This window comes from Rhinopithecus bieti, unplaced genomic scaffold, assembly GCF_001698545.2.
Source record: "Rhinopithecus bieti isolate Rb0 unplaced genomic scaffold, ASM169854v2 scaffold_39586, whole genome shotgun sequence".
NCBI lineage: Eukaryota > Metazoa > Chordata > Mammalia > Primates > Cercopithecidae > Rhinopithecus > Rhinopithecus bieti.
In genome coordinates this window covers 1634710-1655914 of record NW_016816842.1, presented here as the reverse complement: position 1 = coordinate 1655914, position 21205 = coordinate 1634710, and the positions used below count along the sequence as shown (strand labels likewise).

At 43.3% G+C, this 21205-nt stretch overlaps 1 protein-coding gene and 1 long non-coding RNA gene across 13 annotated transcripts in view; one reads left to right on the top strand and one right to left on the bottom strand.

Annotated features, from left to right (window-relative positions):
- KALRN (kalirin RhoGEF kinase) overlaps positions 1-21205 on the top strand; it is a 684488-nt gene that overhangs the window by 32310 nt on the left and 630973 nt on the right. The window lies entirely within an intron of this gene.
- Positions 1262-5350, bottom strand: LOC108517425 (uncharacterized). The gene is made up of 3 exons (XR_001882103.1): positions 5010-5350; positions 2985-3127; positions 1262-1543 (listed from the first exon to the last, which is right to left on the bottom strand). It is a non-coding gene; the product is annotated as an uncharacterized LOC108517425 (long non-coding RNA).

The following is a 21205-nucleotide window of genomic DNA, read 5'->3' as shown; positions in this document are numbered from 1 at the left end:
TTCAGCAGCAGCCTATGAGCTAACACTGCAACAGTTTCAGCAAGATGAGCCCAGCCCTGTGCAAGGAGGATATGTGAATTCAGAAGGGTTACATATTTTGGGGTGAAGTTAGGGAAATTTGAGTATAAGTTGGTTATTAGATTATATTCAGAATTATTATTAATTTTGTTAGGTGTGGTAATGGTATTGTAGCTGAGTGCCCTCATATTTAAGAGATTCGTATTGTAGTATTTATGGGTGAAATGTCAGGATGTCTGTAATTCACTTCAAAATAATTCAGCAAAAATGATGAAGCAAATATGGCAATAAGATAATAATTGTTAAATCTAGGTTATGGTGACTAGTTATACTATTCTTTCTACTTTTCCATATGACTAAAACATTCCTTAGTTAAAAAAAAAAGAGTACAGGCTCTGAAGCCAGACTGCATGGGCCCAAATCCTGGCGTGTGGTTTTAACCTGTGTGCCATTTTCTCCTCTTTAAAATGAGATGAGATAATAAAGGTTCCTACTGGACAGGGTTGTGTAAAGATGGAATTGTATAACACACGGAATGCTTAGATCAGTATCTAGCCCATAAATTCTCAACAACTGTTTTATTATTATTACTAAAAAGAAACCACCTCAAGAAGTTGAGATTTCAAGCTCAGACTGTGGCTGAGAGAGAACATAACTTTTCCGGAAGCCAGTCAGAGACATCCAACTCAGTTCACCTTCCAGTTGGGGTGAATTTGGTGGGAGCAGGAGTAGAACTGGGCTTGACAGGGATCCAGGATCCCTGATGACACCCTTTTCCCTGAGAGGATGGCCTGAGTGTTGTCAGGGAGAGGGGCAGTATGTCATCTCCCAGAAAAGATGTGAGTCATCAGGCTAGGTGGGAGAGCATATTAGACAATGACATGAACATTGTGTTGTGTTGCTTATCTATGCTCAGAACTGAGAGTTCTAGCTATTATGATTTTTTTTTCTTTCTATGTTGCACAGGAAATTTTGCATGTAGGGATGAAGAGGGCTGTGGAGAAAAGAGAACTCAGCTTCTCTCTGGAAATTCCCCTGCACCAGAGAGAGTCCTGAATGTGTTGAGTTGCATTGTATAGAGATTTTCAGAGCGAATCAATTGTTCAAAGATGACACTAGTGTGAAAATGGGTTCATTAGATGTACCAGTCAGGGCTTTAGCAAGAAACAGATGGCCCAGCCATGTTGGGTAACCTGAGGAAGGTTTAATGAAAGGACTTTTTACAAAGGTGTGGGGAGGGATTTAGATTTGAAGGGGTGAGGGAAGTGAGTGGTTACCAGAATGTGTGAAAGAGCAACCTCAAAAGGAGCTGTGACCTGGGTAAGGGACATAGTGAGCTCATGGCCACCCATGACAATGTTGGGAATAGGGAACACCACTTTACCCCCCTTGCTTCTTCTGATCTTCTGCCACAGCTTTCCAAAGGCTGAGCTCAGCAGAATGCCAGAGGGCAAGGGAGCCTTGATGTGGTCCATCTAGGTGAGCCTTGGGCACTCAGTCGGCTGGAGAAGGACAGAGGGTGTGCCTGGAACAGATGGAGAGTGATGGAAGGGCAAACAGGAGCCCTGGTTGACTAGGAGAATGTGAGGCTTTTAGGAGAAACAATTTTCTCCAACCCTCTTTCAGTTAGTTTCCCAGCTCTAATATGTGAGCTAGGTGATTGCCGTATTCTAGCTGCATAAGCTCCAATATCTTTACACAAACTCCACTTTCTAAGGATGCAGTGTTAGCTGCAGTGCAGGCTGGAGCAGACTTCAAATCCCCAAATGGGAGATCCAGAAGGCTCCAGAAGAGACATTAGAGATAATTTAGTCTATTTGCCTCATTCCTTCAGATAAGAAAACAGTTCCCAGGAGGCAAAGTGATTAGTCCACAACTTCTTCATGGCAGAGTCAGAAAGGGGATGCTCATATCCAGGCTCTCAGTAAAATGATATTTTCCGAGGCCCTAATCCTACTCTGACCTCAGATATGATATTAGCATTTATCCTCTCTTCCTATAACCCTGACCTTGACTGTTCTTTCCTACTCTATCCCACTCCACCCCACCCACCCCTGTTGTGATGGGGAATTACTCTGATACAATGGTGGCCTTTAAGTATGCTCTACACATAATTGGCACCCAAACCAGAGGTCATGGAACTGGAAGCTCACAACCAAATTAGGATGCTCAGATCACATGGTTCATTAAATCCATTTAAAACACACAGCAAAAAAACAAAAAAACCACCAAAACAACCCGCAACAAACAAAAAAACCACAAGAGGAAAGATATGGGATAGGTCTATACACTTAAAATAGGGTAGAAATGGGGAGAAGGATCACATCCCTGATCTGGGTTACATATCAAAGTCTATGTCCTGTGTATCTCTCTGCCATGTCAGCGTTTCTTGCTGATGATGTGTTTGTGGAAACAAGAATTGAGAAGGGAGCAGGAGGGCACAGCAGGTAGGAGGTGCCTGTTCCCAACACACACTGACTTTTTCAGAGAAGCACTGGGGCAGCAATGCTGGCCAAGGGAGCCACTCACCCGTTATCCTGATGAATTGCTCTGGGTTCTGGGTGCATGGCTTGGGCAGAGGACTGGTGAGGCCTGACTACGATGTGAAGACACGGTTTGAGAGACTCCTGACATAGTCTCCTAACTACCCACCTGCCTCCTGATGTACTGCATGTGTGTCCTCAGGCCCTATGCCTTAGCTCAGCTGGTTGGCAGTGGCCTTGAGGTCAAACCATGGGTCTGATTCCTATGGGGCCCAGCTGGACTTACACAGAGGAACAAATGGCTTCTACTCCATGGGCAGTGTCTCCTTTAACCCTGAGTGGCTAGTCTGAAAATCTCATCATTGATGGGGCAGGACGACAAAGTTTGGAAAACTTAACCAAATCCCAGTTCTAGGATCTAGATCCCAATTCTAGAAGTTGGGGCGAGGGATATGGTCGTCCTTCTGGGAGGAAACCACCCACCTCCATCTGTGGAACTCAGTGTACTCGCCTGGGCCCTTGTCAGCCTCCACTTGGTGTAACCTGCCTTTCCATGGGTAGCAGCCTCTGTGACATCCTGTGAGGTTGCAGCATGTGAGCATCCAGACCACTTTCTGAAATTAGAACTAAAACCAAAAAGGCTGGTTGGCCCAGTGACACCGATGACAGTCCCACATCCATCTACGTTTCAAGTTCCTGGGAGGCTTCTTTTTTGCTGAGTGTGCTATACAGTGAGATTTAATCTTTAGAGTTCAACTAGCAGCACCTCTGTTTCCACCTAACGTAGTCAATATCTGTGCTTAGGCCAGAGACACAAATAAGAGGCAGCTAGTGCAAAACCCCCTTCCCCATCTGCCTTCATCACAGACTAACATCGAGGCCTCTGCCCTGCCATATCTGGAGATGATAGAGAAGCCTGGTAGATTTTAAATACTTATTGATTTACACCCTTTCCCCAGCAGTTGAATAATGCTTATTGACAGAAGCACTGGGAACGTATCATTTTTACAAAAAGAAAAAAAAATATCATGGAGCTTGGAGGAGTTGGGGAGGGGTGAAGAGCTCGCACTGAGTGATGGTCTCAGGACGGAACAACGTGACATTTTCCACTGGATGCATGAGGTAGCAATGTGATTTGTGATGTGAAAAGGGCCTCCAGGCCCTGGCAGTGCCTGCATTGAGACTGAAGACTGAGGATGTAAAGTGGGTGTCTGACCTCCTGCTTTGGTCTTTCTGGATGTCGAAGCATAACAGCAAGGACAATACTCATTAGTAATCATCTCTAGTGTTTATTGAATACCCTCCGCACATTTGGTATAAAGTCGAGCATTTTCACAAATATCTCATCCTTAAAATGACCTTTGTGGTCCCCATTTTTAAGATAAAGAAATAGAGAGGCTAGGAACTTGCCTAAAGTCACACAGCTATTAAGTGGCAGAGCTAAGACTTGAACCAAGTAGTCTATTTGTCTATTTCCATAGTCCACATTCTTTCTCTTGGCTCACCCTGAGGGGAAAGGAATTCATGGAAACCTGTCAGGAGGAAGAGGAGGAGGAAATACTGAGGGAACGTGGTTAAGATGTCTGAGAGACTGGGGATCTCCCAGAGCTGAGTCAACATGTGTCCCTCTATGTCGTGCACAGCCCAGGGTCAGTGCTAGAGAGAATCACACGACATATGCTGCTCCCGTTTACTTGTAGCAGTGAACAGGGCATGCTTGAGAAAAGCAGGCAGATTGGATTTTTAGGTGTATAGGGCAAAATAGAAAATCAAACAATATAAACTGTAGTAAAGTGAGAGAGTCCTTCATTGTGCAATGGGGAACCATTGAGTATTTTTGAGTGAGGAAATTGTATGATAGGACTGCTTTGCTTTAGCAAAATTAATTTTTTAGCAGTGTTTAGAGTGGATTGCAGCGTGGACTAGGGTAAGTGCTATAAAGGAGTAGATACCACATGCAGCTAAAGCTCAGAGGAAAGGGAGGTGAGCTTTGCCTGGGGGAGTTAGGGAGTGGTTTGTAGAACATTTGACCTAGGCCTGGAAGGATGAATTTGGTGAGTCAGTGAGTGGGAAGGCCAAGATATTTCTGGAGGAGAGACTGGAGAGCCTCTCTCGTCAGGCTGCTGTGCAAATGGGCTTGACTAGCAGGCATGTATTTAGATACCATCTTGCTTTGAAAGAGATTTACAACAGCTTAAAAAAGTGTACCACAACAAGATAAAGAAAAATAAGGAGCTGATGAAATACAGGCAGAGGAAAAATTAAGGTAGGGAAAATGAGATGAAGATAGGATTAAAGTTAGTACAATTAGCTGAATTTGATCCCTATATTCTGCTCTCTAAGGCTTATGGACAGAGACCACTGTTAAAGATAGCATGTGTGGAGTGAAGGCAGAGACTGTGAAGTGGTGATGGCTGAAAAACTTGCAGTCCTGCAAGTCTCTGCTCTGAGTACCAAGCTCGATGATCGGTGGTGAGAGGTCCAGGAAGCATCCACATACATACTTACCAGGTCCTTGCAGAACCTGCTGGCATTCTCTCTTTACTGAGAATGTACCATACTGAATCTAGATCTGAAGACTTTGTTTCTGCTGGAACCTTTGCTTGAATGTTCTTTGCATCCTAGCCGTGGTCTTCATGAGGCTGCAGCATGTCCCACTACCTGTGGGGAAGAGATCTTCTATGACATCACCCTGTTTCCATCGCTGATCTCCCTGAACACATTCCATGACTTGTCATCACAAACCCCCTTTCATTATTGCTGTTTCACATGGTAGGTGTTTGCTACCCAGCTAGACAAATGTTGAGCTCCTGGAGGACAGCTGGGAACTTGTTTCCTAAGTCTCAGTGCCTATCCCAGTGTTGTTGTTGTTGTTGTTGTTGTTTTTTTTTTTTTTTTTTGAGACAGAGTCTTGCTTTGTCGCCGGGGCTGGAGTGCAGTGGCCAGATCTCAGCTCACTGCAAGCTCCGCCTCCCGGGTTTACGCCATTCTCCTGCCTCAGCCTCCAGAGTAGCTGGGACTACAGGCGCCCGCCACCTCGCCCGGCTAGTTTTTTGTATTTTAGTAGAGACGGGGTTTCACCGTGTTAGCCAGGATGGTCTCGATCTCCTGACCTCGTGATCCACCCGTCTCGGCCTCCCAAAGTGCTGGGATTACAGGCTTGAGCCACCGCGCCTGGCCCCAGTGTTGTTTATAAAGTAGTGGCGAAGTAACTGTAAGCTTGACCTTCCCTTCCTCTGGCATTTGCCTTGTGTGTCAATTTCAGTGGGTCCTCAGTCAGGAGTTCTTGGTTTTAGGACTCCTCTGTCATTGTCATGGGCCTGTCCCTTCTCCTTTCTAGATCTCAGTTTCGCCACCTATAAAAAGAGACGATTTCACTCAATGATTGTTAAAGTCCCTTTCACATATATAATATTTGTGTGATTGAAAATGCCTTAATTAGGGATATTTTCTGCCTTTTCTTGCTCTCTTCAACTATCTTTTTGTGTGTGTGTGCTGATGTCCATCATTGAAAGGTTTCTATTCATGTTTAAACCTCATGTTTAAAACAGCATTTCTATGTGGAAGGTGATCAGGAAGGGGAGGGAGGCAGCCTTGTGCCTGATTAGATGACATAGGGGGCATGGTGTACATGCCTGCATAGGTGTGCTGGGATGCATGGTGATCTGAGCCCAGTCAGGTGTTACCTGGTGGGTGACTTCTGTAATGGTGTCATCCCATCCCTTGCAGGTATAAGTTTGCTGGAAATTCATTGACTAAGCACTTTCCAAATGTAATCTCTATTTCTCCCATCAACTCTGAAAGGTAGTGGTTACTCCCATTTATTGCTGCAAAAACATACCCAGAGAGGTTAAGTGATTTGCCGGAAATGTTCAAAACGAAGATCTCACCTAAGGCTGTCTGGCTCCAAAGCTTGGGTTCTTTTCATCAACGTTGCTTTGCAACTCAACCCAAAAGAGGAGAGCTGAAGACATCTTAGTCTATCTGTGCTTCTATAACAAAATACCTGGTACTTGGTAATTTACAAAGAAAATAAATTTATTGCTCATAGTTCTAGAGGCTGGGAAGTCCAAGATCTAGGAGCTGGCAGGTTTGTTGTAAGGATTCGGTCTCTGCTTCCAAGGTGGTGCCTTGAACGCTGTGTCCTCTTTTATGAGGGCCTTAATTTCATTCATGATGAGGGGAGAAGCCCTCATAATTTAGTCACTTCTTGAAGACCCCACCTCTTAATACCATCACATTGGCCATTAAGTTTCAACATCTGAATTTTGGAGGGGATACATCTGAACCATAGCTCTTTTCATCGACATTGCCTTGCCCCTCAAACCCAGAGAAAGAGAGCAGAAGGTGTCCATGTCACAACTATGTAGGAAGGTGAGAATTTCCCTGGCAAAGTGTCTCCTCTGTTAGAATTTCCCTTAGGCACATCAGTTCTTGAGTCAGAGAAATTCCTAAAAGACTTCTTGAGGATCTCTTCCAGCCTAGGGAGTCTGAGACTTGAGGAAAAAGTTGTATTTCGATGCCAGGTTTCAAGTTTCTTTCTTCTAAGGACTAAAGCTGGATGTTCTTCCATGGGCTGTTAACACCAGGGAAGAAAAAGAGGATATTGGGCCAGATAAATTTGGTGGAAGAGGAGCTATTCCTTTTTAAGTAGTGGATATCAATTTTCTAAATACAATCCAGGAACATATTATACTTCCTTCTGCAGCTCAGTGCGCTCTTATTCCTGGACTTGTTCTGTTCCGATCTGCTCCCTGTATCTGCTCTCTATGTCTCTTTCTGTCCCTCTGTCTGTCTCTCTTCCTCTTTTCAACCAACACTTGAAAGTGGTCTCTTCCTGTTAATAAAGCAAATATCTGCAGTTTCACCTGATAAGTCAATCAATGCCATTGATGAGGTGGTTACTGCAAATGAATTCCTGTTTTACTTGTGAAATAACCTTGAAATAAAAGAGAATATGGGGATCCTGGCCTGGGGAATTTAGCCCATAGCGGTTTCCTGGAGGTAACAGTGAAGCCCATCCTCCCACATTCCCAGGAACCTGGAAATAATAGAAATGAAGCTGCTTCTGAGGGTTCAGTTACGTCCATCCATGTATCCCACATGGATGTGATCTACCACCTGTAGCTATGGACCAGAAGGTGTTTTGCAAATATGTGAAGCAAAAGACTCCATCCGTGTGACCTAGAAATAATCTCAGGGATATTGGCTGAAATGTGATTGTAATTTAGTAACATAAAACCTAATTAATTGCTCTGAGTGCAATTTGGAGAAAGATTGTATAAAAGGTGCTGGCCAGCCAGGGCACTCCTGAAAGGCAAGTTGAAGCAGAAGCTGGTGGTGCCCATTCAGACTCCGGCTGCCTACCAGGGCTCTTGGGTTCTCCAACAGGACCAGCACTATTCTTGCTAGTCCATCCCATCATGACCTGCTGATGTTGAACCATGGCTTGTTCTGCAGACTTCCCAAGCCTTGATTACATGTTCATCATGCAATGTTCCAATGACAGCTTGGCGTCCCCAGTGCATCAGCGTACACTGATTACACTGAACTGAGCACTCCAGGGTCCTGTGGCAGTTGTGTTTCGTTGTTACTTTTGGCACTCAAGATACGGAGTTTCTGGCTTATACATCAGCCTTGTGAGCTTGGTTAATACAAATCTTATAGATCTGCTCTCAAAGTACTGATCCAGTCTAGTTTCAGAGTACACACCCTTTACGTGTGGGTTAATCAAGAACAGTGTCATCTGTGGAGCCTCTTGGAAGCAGTAAATGGCCCACTCCTTTTAAAATTGCAGGCATGCTGCCTTTTCCATGCAAACTTTACTCAAGAACAGGCAGCAATGACATTGACACATAGGAAAGACTTCACAATTTATTAAGCAATATATAGACAAACCCAAGAAAATACTGTAAAAAAGATACTATAGGGACAACTAAGAGCCAAGGAACTGTAGAACAGAGACCTAGCATCAGTCACCCCCACTTTTTTAAAGTAGCCTTTTAAAAGCTGCATTTAGACTGAGGAGAAAATATAAAAAATCTGTTTAGGAAGATGTTAATGCTAACTAATATCAATGGATTTCTTGTTATGCACTAGCTACTATGTCAAGCTCTTTAAAATAAGCATTACTGCAAATGATCCCCAGAACTGCCCTTTTAAGTAGATAAACACTATTTTACTTGTTTGGCAAATGAGGATATTGAGCTCTGAATTCACTCAACTCGTAATTAGGAGTGCCAGGATTCGAACCTAAGCACATAGCTACTGTAATTTATTGGAATAGGCTTTTGCAGGTGACACAACATAGAAGTCTTTTGTCTCTGACTTCTCCATCAAGGCACTGATCTCAAGCCCAGAATGGTGTAGTAAGTTTCAAGGTCCCATCATATGCTATAGGATGACTGAGGGGAGAAGTTCTGTTGCCTGTAGTTTTGAAGGAATGAAGGGACTTGGATAGCAGAGATGGAGGCTAAGAAAGTGTTGCAATGCCTCTTACCAGGTTGGAGGTAGTAGGAGAAGCAGAACAGATGGATGAGATAAGGTTACAAGGGAACAGTGGGGCTAGGCAATGGGTGCTGAGCTTACTCAGGTTTGCATTTCTACAGTCAGCTCCCTGCTATATGCCCAAGACAGAGATGCAGTAACAAAAATTGAAGGAATGGGTAAATCCAGTCATACTCTATTGTTCGTTTTAGAATTCTCGGTTCATAGCTTCAGAATGACTTTTCTGTGAGTGTGTGCCCTGAATTTCTAAATCTGGAGCTCCATGCATTGAATGGACACTGTAATGAAGAAGGAAGGGCAGGGCCATGGCAGGCCTGACTGGCCAGGGTTTAACCAAATGCAGTGGACAGCCTCTTTGATAGTCTAGTCAGAAGCATTTTCTGTGAGCTAAATCTGCATTTATTCCTGTTTTCCAGGGATATGTAAATTTTGGAGCCCACAATCGCAAGGTCCAGAGAATGGAGCCCAGAATTTATCTTATCTGGAGAGAGGAGACTAAGGAGCTGTTATGAAGTAGATAGATCCCATCCCACTGAAACTCAGGCACCTCTTCTCCATCAACTCTTACAACCCGGAAAGACTGTCCTATCATTTCTCTTGATCAGCGTTTCTTTCTCCTGCCTGGAAGAGTGTAGACCCATAGAGTACCTCACGGTAGCTCCCTCCTGCACATTATAAGAACGTTATATAAGACAAGTTCTAGTGTCCTGATGGCTTATGAACCGCACTTTTAAAATTTCTTTAATTTGGAGACGTGTCAGTGAATTTTTTCATTTTGTTTTGGCCTCCAAGTAATTCACTGAAAAAGTGTTTTTCCTGTTGTATTGTTATTCAACTTAAAAAAGCTTTTTACTATAGTATCTTGGAAATTTTATGTAAATTAAATTTATGTAAATGGACAGATTTTCATTAATTCACATTCATATTTACTCTCTCAAAAACTATTACAAACAAGCTTTGCTTATAAGAGCCGTGCTGTCTTTTCCTTTGATAGATCGTGCTTGCTTGCATGCTCAGTAGTCGTTTTCTTAAGCTATGTCCTGCTTACTTTCCTGGTATGAAAATTAGAATTCTCCCTGGATCCTTTCTTATGAATGGAGGCTACCATGGGCACTCTGCCAGTTCTAGAGCATGAGTGACTTTGTAATCAGAGGTTACACATTTTGGGCAGCTTCGCCACAATTTCACCCTTGAATTCCTTTAGGACTCCCAGGTGGATGCCATATGGTTCTGGTGATTTATTTACACTTCATTTGTCAGTCAGGTTCCCATGCCCTCACTGCAGTTTCAACCCTGACCTCGCTCTGTCCATCAAGGAGGGCAAGTTGGGAAGGATTTTCATTCTTGAGGACACCACTTGTACTAAGAGTATCATCAACTGGTTCCACTGATTTGGCCCCACTGGAACAAAATAACCTTTGGGATTGACCTTGGCATTGGCATGCCTCAGGTTTATTTTTGGTCTGATTATTTTCCTGGTTGTTGTTCCATTTTTATGAGCCATTTCTTTCTCTAGGTTCTCTTTGAAATCTCTATCTGGTCATGCAGGGATGCTTGCTTTCTTGAGGGTCTGCTATTTCAGGCCCTGGCCTCACCCCATCTATCCTGGAATTCTAATACTGTATTTAAAAATAATAGACTGTAACTTTATAAACTTTTTTTTTTCATCTCCCCTTAATAATCTCACTCTCTTTCTCTGAAATTTGGCATTCGGGTTTGGGGTGCAGCTTGAGGCAGGAGCAGGACAAGCTGTAGAGAGGGAGTATTGTGCATTCTTACCAAGAGGCCCTTTGGCAATGCAGATGCGGAGCTGAGCATGCTGTCTGAGTCAGGGCAAACTCTGTTCCTGAGGCTTGTGCTCTGAGTCAGGATCTGCACCAAGGACGGCCCAAGGTTGCCAGCCTTGTGAGTGTACCCCTGTGTCTGCAGTGTGGCCTATGTACAGGCTTCCTTCCACATCTCATCTCGCATACTAGCCTGACATGCTTCCTGTGATGAGACCAGAATCTCTGCAGGACAGACTAAGAGAATGGGCTGAAGTGGCAGCAGGAGAAACTAATTTTGCTGGAGAATTTCCAAGGAGCCCAACTGGGGAGCTCAAGGAGAAGGTGGAACCTCTTTGGAGATATTTAGAATATCTATCTGTGTGAGCAGGAGACACAAACCCAAGGGAAGCAAGGAAAGCTGGGGTTGGGGGGTAGGAAGGGAGTTCCTGAAGCTTCTAGGCTGAAGCTTCTGCTGATCAGGATCATTTCTCCACTCCAGCAGCAAGTGCCTGACCAGAGTTGTTAAGCTAATTGTTAAATTAGAATGGCTGGGGAAGCAAATTGCTTCATGATGGGGTTTCTCTGACTGTGTCCAAGGCTGATGTCATCTGTCCTTGTGCCGTGCTGAGGGTGTGGTGTGGGGTGGTGGGCAGGCCTGACACACGTGTTAATGAACCACCCTCATCCACTGTAGCAAGCCCTTGCTCCTCGGAGGAGCCCGCGTCTTCCATTGAGGGAAAATCACTCCCAACTCCTCTTTGCTTCTGTTTAATGTCTCCAGTTCCTGAATCTTGCAATGATGATATTTTAGATTGTTTTCTGTAGAGGTTGTGAACTCAGATCCCTATAGGGGCCAGACCATTAGCATAAAAGATCATAGTGGCCCATGTATAGATGATGAGTGGCAGCAATCAGGGACTGTAGGGGTGGTGGGGACTGTGGCAAACTGGAGGGTGGTGTCCCAGCAGCTACTCAGCCCCAGCTGATTGATGCCATGTAGGAATGTGGGCTCCATGTTGCCAGACTTTCCTGCTTCAAGAACAGCGGCAAATATGCACTTTCTTTGTGAAATGGCCTGGTTTTTAAATGTTGAAGCTAATTAAAAGACATTGTGTTGGTCAAAGTCCATTTACAAGATGAGTTTGTCCTGTGTGCCCCTAGTTTGCAACTTCTGATTCTGGTTCAAACTCCTTGGTTTACAGATTAGGAAACTGAGATCCAGAGAAGTTAAGCTTCTGGTCCAAGGTTACAGGGAGTCAGTGGAGGAGTCAGAATCACTACCTGTGGCCTCTAACTCCTGTCTGCTGCTATTCCACTTCTTGGTGCTGGTTTGGACCAGACATTGTCTGTGCGGGGTCAGGCTGGCCTCTTAGGGGAGAGTAGACTTGGGTGGACATGGTTGTGTGATGCCTCATGTCACATTATTACCCCTCTGCTTTTGTGAGTTGCTGAGCTCAGATGCCCCAAATGGGTGGGAAGGCTCAGAGAATTCAGGAAGCTTTTGCAGGTAGCAGCAATGAGAGGAAGAGAGTGGGGAGGATTTAGGCTGCCCCCTGGTTTGGAGCTCCTGAGGACTTAAGGCTGCAGTACTCCCACCCATTAATTCCTACTCTTTCCCATGGCATGCACATATGCAGAGCCACTTCCAAATCCTTTTCCTTCCAGTCATTCAGGTGAATAGCTTGGGATCATCCTTGATTGTCTTGCTCTTCCTCTGGAGTTCCTCAGCTCTGAATCCCCTTGCCAGTCCTACCACCACTCTCCAGTTCAGAAGTTTAATGATACAACATTGGGACTATTGCAATAGGCTTCAAACCTGACTCCCAATCTATTCTCCCCATTACTGTCTGATACGTCTTCCCAAGCACAGTCTTTGAACCGTGGCATGCTCCTGCTCCAAGTAGCTCCCACTGGATAAAGTAGCAACTCCTAAACTTGGCATCTCAGGCTCCAAAGCACTGCAGCATTGCTGCCACGGTCATAAGGCTGGCCTGCATGTGCATCCTAGCTCTGCCACTTATCAACTGTGACATAATGGGCAATTTTCTTGACTTCTGTGAACCCATTTACTTCTTTGTGATAGGGGGTTTTTACATAGAATTGTTTCAAAGAATAAATGAGATCATGAATATAAAGCAGTTAGCCTGGAATATACCGACTACTCAAAGGTATTGTTTTAAGGACCTCTAGGCTCTGCCCCCGGTATTACCTGTCCCATAGGCTTAGCTCCAATGACTTGAACTACTTGGTGATCTCTGTGCCTTTGCTCCTGTTTTTCCATCCTCTAATAGTCATCTTTTTGTGGTGCTCCATTATATATTTTGTGCCATAGGCATTTGTGTACTTGTCTTGACTTCCTTACTCAACTGTATGTTGTTTGAGGGCAGGACCTGAGTTTGACTCCTTCTGTACTATACCTGGCATAAGAGACACAAAGTTTGTGGAATGGATATTTACCTCAGTGAAACAGCTGCCTAGACTTGGGTTCCATATGAATTAGTTAATTGATAATGTGTTTATTTATAATAGCCTCATGGATATTTATTGGGTCCTACTGTGTTTAGGGGCTCAGTGGTAAAAGCATCAGGTACAGTCTAGGCCCTGTCATGTAATGGGGAAACAGGCTGGTAAAGTGGCCATAATGCACGTGGTAAGGATGGTGACAGGGCAGGTGCAGGGCTGTGGTTGGGGAGGTACAGGGCTGTGACGGGAGATACTGAGGAGGATATGGGAGCACATAGCAGAGACAACAAACATAATCCTAACATCCCCAGGGCTTGCTGGAAGAAGAGGTCTTTCACCTGAGCTAGAAAGATGAGTAGAACCTTGACTCAGGTACATAGTAAAATTGCTTTAAGTCTCAGTTTAAAAAATCTTGTTTTATTTGCATTCACTGGCAAGCACTTACAGAAATACTTCCTTAGTACTGGGTTTTCTGAAGTGATCTCTCACTCTCAACCAAGGCAGTTGTTAACATTCGAAGGTTTCTAGGGACTGGGACAAGGGTTGTTGATTGTATTCAAATTTTAAGAAACACCAAGCCAACAGCTGTGGCTGGACATGGAAAGTTTTCTCTTTTAAGAACTGGGTGGAAGATTATTCTCTTCTCTTTGGGAAAAGATAATCATATATTTTCATGCTTTCAGGGTGGGGCCTATTCTGTTTTTGTTTGTTGCTTGCTTGTTTTGTGGCTTCAGCTGTGTGGATACAGAGCAGGAAGAGGCTGGGGTGTTTTCTGACCCTACGTAGTTCTTCTTGGGTCGGGAAGAAAGACTGTGGGAGCAAACATGATGTGCAGCTGCAGAGGAAGCCGAGGGGATTTTTGCATCAAGAACAGTCTTGGGGATGAGGAACTGTATACAAGTCAGGAAACTTGACACCAGGGAGAGGCGGCCACAGAAGATAAGGGGTCATCTCTGTAGACCCTGTACAAAAGAAATGTACAAGAGGAAAGCAAATGGATTAAGAATCATTGTGATGGAATAATCAGAAAGATTATGAATGATACTTACATGTTTCTTTAAAAGGGATTACTTTTTTGGCTTAATGCTTGCACTCTGTTCTGTTATTTTATTATGTTATTTTTAAAGGTATTAAACTGTGCTTTTTAACCACACCTAACATTTAGGACCCAGAGCCCAAGGCATCTACTGCCACCTGGTGGAAGAGTATACCACCTGTGGGATTTGGAATTGATGAGACTATACATTGATTGAAAATTGATTCTGCAGTCAAAATATGGAATCATAGAACATTAGAATTGTTGGAGATATTCAAGATTACATAGTTTTTCTTCTAATAAAACCCAACATCTTTTTATATACAGTATTTTAGTTGAATAATTCCAATGACAGAGAGCTCGTGATCTGGCCTGACAGGCTATTTCGTCATTCATTCTTGTTAGTTAGAATTTTTTTTCTTTTTATTTATTTTTTAATAGAAAAGTCACTTGTATTTATTTGTCTTCATGTTTACCTCTGGAAAAACTCATAAGTTTAGTGATTCATCTACATAATAAGCCTTCAAATATTTGAAGGAACGTGTTTGTTTCCCCCACAATCTTTTTGTCTTCAGGTTAAACAGTCGTAGTTCCATACTTATTATTCTGACATCATGCTTTTCAGAATCCCCATAGCATTTCTTTCCTCTAGTTGCATTCTATGTTGCCAATGTTCCTGCTGCCAGAATTGGATCCAACCCAGTGTTCCAGACATGGTCAGCTTAGTGAACTCTAGTACCTGCAGGCTGTCTGAACACTGAACTGCTAACACATTCTGTATAGTATGAGTTAGCTTTCTGTAGTCTTTCCACAGTGCTGACTCCTCTTAGGTTTGTGGTAACTGAAAGCTCAAGAATTTGTATCCTTTCCCACACTGTAAAACTTTTTTTTAAAAAAGCTAAAAGCAAGGCTGTACTTTAAAAAGAAAGCTTAATTACACAAGTTTAACACAAATACATTCTGAATGTCAGAGGTTACTCGTAAAGCCAAAGCCTTTTTGAACTCCATATCAACTCAGTTTCTCTTTGGAGGCAGATCCTGATACTAGTTATTAGGGGTCCTTCCAGACCTTTCTGTGGATTTACATAGATAGATAGATAGATATCAGCAGAAATGTGTTGTATGTGTGTTTGAGGTTAACATATCATTTTGCAAGTTTTCTGCATGCAACATGTCCTGGAAATCTTCTGCATAGTGTATTTCGCAGTGTGGATATTCTGTAGTTTTCTTAGCAAGTCTTCGATTATTTCTGGTTTTTAAAATCATCATAAGCAGCGTCTCCTTGTACACATGTACAAGTGCTTCTTTAGGGTAGGTACAAAAGACTGGGTGAGTGATACATATATGTTTATTTTAAAATGTAGATCTCAGACATGAAATTTGCCCTTGTTAATTTTGACCTAGTGTTCGAATCTGCCCAGATAATTTTACGTCTTGATTTTGGTCATCTATTATAATATTAAGCCCACTATACCAGTTTTGCATCATCTGCCCATAGTATAAGCATATCTTTGATCTGATCTAAGGAAGTGATTGTTTTAAAAGTCAAATACAACATTTAAGGGAGGAGTTCTGTGGCCATCACCAGAGACCTGCATTCCACCTAAAGCTCACTGTATTCTCCTAACAAACACTTTGGTCCGTGCAGTTTATCTACAGCAATTCTACCCAACTATACACTCATCCCATTCATTTTTCATCATCTTATATACAAGAATTTCATGGAGGACATTTGTAAAAGGCTTAGCAGAAATCCAGACTCACTTTCTATGACATTCTCCTGTCTACTGTAGCAGGACTGTCGTGGAGGGAAATGAGAACAGCACACATTGCTCCCGGGCATGTGTTATTTAAGATAGATCCTGGTAACACTTTAATGAGCAATGTGTTTATGTACCTCCATGCAAGAGTGTATTCAGTTTCAAAGATATCAAGAAAAAATCAGCTGTGCTCTCCCAGTTGCCTGTCTTACCTATATGTTCTCAGTCTAGTTGCTCTCCCAGGGAAACTGTCTGATGGCTGGGACATAGCTGCTTTAGTGACAAGCTCATGGGTTATATTTCCAATGTTATTCAGGTAATTTGTCCCGCCCCATCATAACATAACAGAGGTAAAGGAGCTGGGCAGCAGCACTTTGGGAGGCTGAAGCAGGCAGATTGCTTGAACCTAGGAGTTCAAGACCAGACTGGACAACATAGGGAGACGTCGTTTCTACAAAAAATACATAAATTAGCTAGATGTGGTGGCACACACCTGTAGTCCAGCTACTCAGGAGGCCGAGGTGGGAGGATCCCTTGAGCCTGAAAGAGAGCCAAGATCAAGCCACTGCACTTCGGCCTGGGCGACAGAATGACGCCCTGTCTCAGAAAAAACAAGCAAACAAAGAACAACCCCAAAACAAAAACAAATAAACAAAAAACAGAGGCATCCTCACACAGACATCCACAGGCCTAGTGCACGTATGTGTGCCTTGACACGTAGTTATCCTCACAAAGTTGTCTCTGTAAACATGGTAAAAGGACTTCCCCTGAGTCACAGCCTTACTGGCTTGCTTTGCATCATCATAAAAAGAATAGAAGTGATAAGCAGGTAATTCTAACTTACTTGTATCTAGCTTAGAAACTTGTTATAAGACATGCCACAGATGACCCTCAAAATGGTAGTGAAGGTGAGACTGTGGTCCTGGGGTTCTGGGTGGGTGGTGCAGTATGGAGGCAGTGTGGCTGTCCCTGGATGCCCAGCTGCAATTGCATCAGGCTGCATGGCTTCCCAGGCTGGGGTTTGGCAGCACCATTGCCCTTCTATAGGTAGCCAGGCTTGGATTCTTCATTGAGGAAAAGTTCTTGTGTTCCCTCATTTTTAGGGCAACTAGTATGGAAAATATAACCTCAAGTATCTTTGATGTAATCTCCAAGGGAAAAGTTGCTCCAACTTTCTCTTACTATAAGTAGAAATTCTGTTTCCCATTTTTTTCCTTCAATGGGCCTGAGCTATCAAAGGCTCTGGCAAAGCTACAGCCAAGTAACTCTTCTCCAGAATCCCACAGCTGGCTTTATTTGGGGGGTGAGGTGGTGGTGGTGCCAGTTCTGCTTCAGAAAAGTAGAAGAAACAACAAATACTCCTTTAACAAAGCTAAAAAACATGGTGAGGAATGCAGGAGGGAAGTCATACCAAACGAGTGAATTGTGCCCCTTTTGCACTCTGCAGTGTCCCTTTACTTTGGGCACTACGTTAGGTGCTTGGTGCTGATGGAAGGCAGCAGTGGGGTAGGATATAAACTATATGATCATGACAAACAGTGACTTCAGTTCAGACGAATTTACAGTGTGGTAAAAATAGTCTGCAGACAACATGAATGCGGTGAACTAACCAGTGTTTCTCTTGAAAGAGTTAGATTGATGCTTGGGTAAATAAACCACCCTTATAATAAAGAAGAGTCCACCTTTTATTTTTCATCGGTGCAAAGCTACATTGATTCTTCACACGCAGGCATGATAAACAGAATCAAAGCTTCTACTGCTTGTTTCCAGTTAAACAGACCTATCCTAGGTAAACCTGTATTCCCCTCTGAGAGCACCCCTTCCTTCTGGTACTTGATTGACCCCTGCCTTGGGCAGGGTTAACCCACCTCCACTTTTTTCTTGAGTTACTGCTAGAAGGCAGAAACTCTGTGAGCTCCTAGAGAGCAGCCTTGGTGTTCTGTTCCTTCATGTATTTCCAGGCATCGTCCAGGGTGTGACATCTTGTAGGCACTTAGTAAATGCTTGTTGAGTGAATGAAAGCTGCCCTTCATCTATTCCCCATTCATTTATTCAGCACATATTTATTGAGTGACTTCTCCATGCCAGGCGCTAGGGATACACCAATGAACAGGACCTGGTTGGGAAGACAGATGATAATATGGGGACACTAATATGGTGTTGAAAAAGTACAGGATGTGGTGGGCGCAGATGCAAGGATGGCTGGCCCAGCTGAGTTGGCCAGGAAGGCTTCCTGGAGACCTGAAGAATTAGCGCAGATAGCTAGATGAAGGCAGGATGGGAAACAGTGTTCCACGCCTAGGAAGAGCATATGCAGGGATCCAAAGGGTAGAGATAGCTTAGCATGGAAACATGAAAGCTGACAACATAATGATAATCATAAACACATACATAATGCTTTCTGTGTGCCAGATATTATTCTAAGCCCCTTACATTTATGAAGTTATTTAAATACTATTATCATCGCCATTTTACAGAAAACGGAGGCACAAAGAAGTTTAGTAATTTGACTGATCTCACACAACTGTTAGAATTGGCATTTGAAGGGAGTTGGCTGTGGAGCCTTGGTGGTGACAAAACAATTATTATGCCTGTGTGTGTGTAGCACTGATTCCCAGTGAGAATCCTGACATGCGGTTAGATATGCATGGGCCTTGTGGTAGCAATCAACTTGGAAATTGTCTTGTTAAGACTGACAGAACTCGTGGCATATCCTCATTGTTGAGTCTTTGTCAGGCAGACGATGAGATTCCTTGCCTCAGTGGATGGTTTTGTTGTGTCTTATCCTATGTGAACAGGCTGCAGGGAGGGTGCCCCTGACCTCCTAGTGAGAAGGGACTTGGGGGTCAAACAACAGTTTAACTGTGGGTGACCAAATCACATTCTTCACTGTAGATTCCCATTCCTAAATGGGGAGAAGGAGGAAAATGGTTTAAAGACCAATACCCAGAAATGGCCGACCTCTACTGGTGCTTCGCCACTGTGTGTGGTTGTTGGAGCTACAGGCTGTGAGGAAGAATAGTTTGGTTGATTGCCAACTTGGCTGCGAGGGAGTGGGCCTGAAAGTGGATTAAGGCATTGGTTCTGCTTTCTTTTCTTCCAGTTTGTAAATGGTAATCCAACCCCAAGTCTTTAGTGCATGGGCGTTGTGCAGCCCCTCCCTGTGACAGGTCATGGTGGCTGGGCCTTGGCCTCTGACTTCCAAATTCCCAACTTTCCCCCAGGCTTCAGTATGACCACTTCCTCTGAATCCCTGTTGCTGCTACAGTCAGACCCAGCACGGAGGGGTGTCCTCAGCAGCCTCCTCACTGCCTGCTGCCACTTGCTCAGGAAAAGCACATGAGCTGCACATCAGTGTTTGGAAAAATTAATGCTTTCAAGATGAGCTCCATACAGTTTTAGCACGTCTGTCTCTCTCACCAGCTGAAAGAAAGAAGCATGCTTAGACAATTACTCCCCAAGGGAACCCAAGGACTGGCTTTGTTTATTAAGTGTTTTTAGTTACAACACGTGAAGTTCTGGGATTTTTTTGGCTTTGGCTTTTTTCTGTTTTTGGTTATGGGAATATGAGTGGATTGCCAATTAACAGGGCACTTGGAGGTTTCAAAATTGTGAAAGGCATGTTTCTTACGTGGGCACAATTGCTGAGTCTTTGGGATAAAGGGCTCAGTAAGACGTGACAGATGGAATCCAGGCTCAGGGCTTACCTCAGACCAGCACTGCAACCAGATGTTCAGAGTCTTTCATATGCAGCTGTTTGGAGCCACAGCTCCACCTGTGAGGGTCCCCTTCCCTTTCCTCAGACACCCCACATCTTTACAGTCTTCCGATAGACGTACCACGTAATGACATAGTCACAGTTAGCTTTCACCTTACTTTACCCCGTGTCACCTCCCACCACCTTCAGCTTCCCTCACCTGATGCATAAAACTCTAAGTAGAGATGGCAGGTTTTAAAGCCTGAGGTTTGGGGAGTCAGAGCCTATTGTACAAGGGCAGGGATGGTTGACTTGAAAGCCTGTGTATTACAATTCTTCCTGCCTTCCTGCCTGTCTTTGGCAGACATCACGAATTGATGGCGCCAATCTTTCGCCATCCATCCTGTAAGTAGCTGCATAATCTTCAACACAAAACTCTGGACAGTCACTGCCCTTTGGTTAAAGCTGGAACTTGAGATGCAACATAGTTTCCATTGCTGACCAAAATCCCATAAGGTATCTAAGTGGCTGATAAATGAATGGTTTGAGAGGAGTTGAGGTTCTTCCTGAATGCTTGTTATGGAGAACCCATCGTGACTCTTGTGGTAAGTAAGGGATGTGGAACAAAGTGGGGAATGAATAGCATTTTCTCATGATATAGTGATGGAACTCTATCTGCCAGTCACTTGAACAGGTGGATAAGTCTGGTGAATTTTTTACTGTGACCTGTGGGTTCTCTGAAGACAATTTCATATTCTAGACCTTATGAGTAGGGGGTAGAGAAGGAAATTGCTGCCGTGGCCCTGAGGAGCACCTCCTTTTTCAGAAAAGATTTGAGCCGCTACTTTAGTAGCAGCTTCAATATTTAAAATTACCAGAGTAACAAGTGCTTATAGTTAAAAAATTATAACAACATAAAATTTTATAAAACACAATTCTCTAACTACCTTTCTTCATTCTTCAGGAATAACTACTGTTAATAGTTTGGTGTGTATATATATATATATATATCCTACTAGAACTCTTCTATGCATAGTGAAATACATACTGATAGTATGTATGTATATATTTATATATATTTTCACAAGAAGTGGGATAATACGAATTGTTTCCAATTATTTCACAAATCATATCCTTTCATTCAATAACAGATCATGGAACCCTTTCATGTTACTACATATAAAACTGCTTGCTCTTGTTAATGTTTCTAAGTATAATGTAGGCTGTGTCATAATTTATCTTATTAGTTCCTTATTGTGGGACGTTTAGGTTTTTTCTTTCCTTTTTATTTTTTTCTATTACAGAATACACTGCAATGTGTGTATAAGTACAGATATTTCAGTAGGTGAGAATCTTAGAAGAATTGCTAGGTTGAAGGCTATATACTTTAGAAATGTTGATTGTACTGCCAAATTGACTTGGAAGAATGTTCTATCAATTTAGTCCCCTACCAGGTTGGTTGTTTTGTTGTGTGT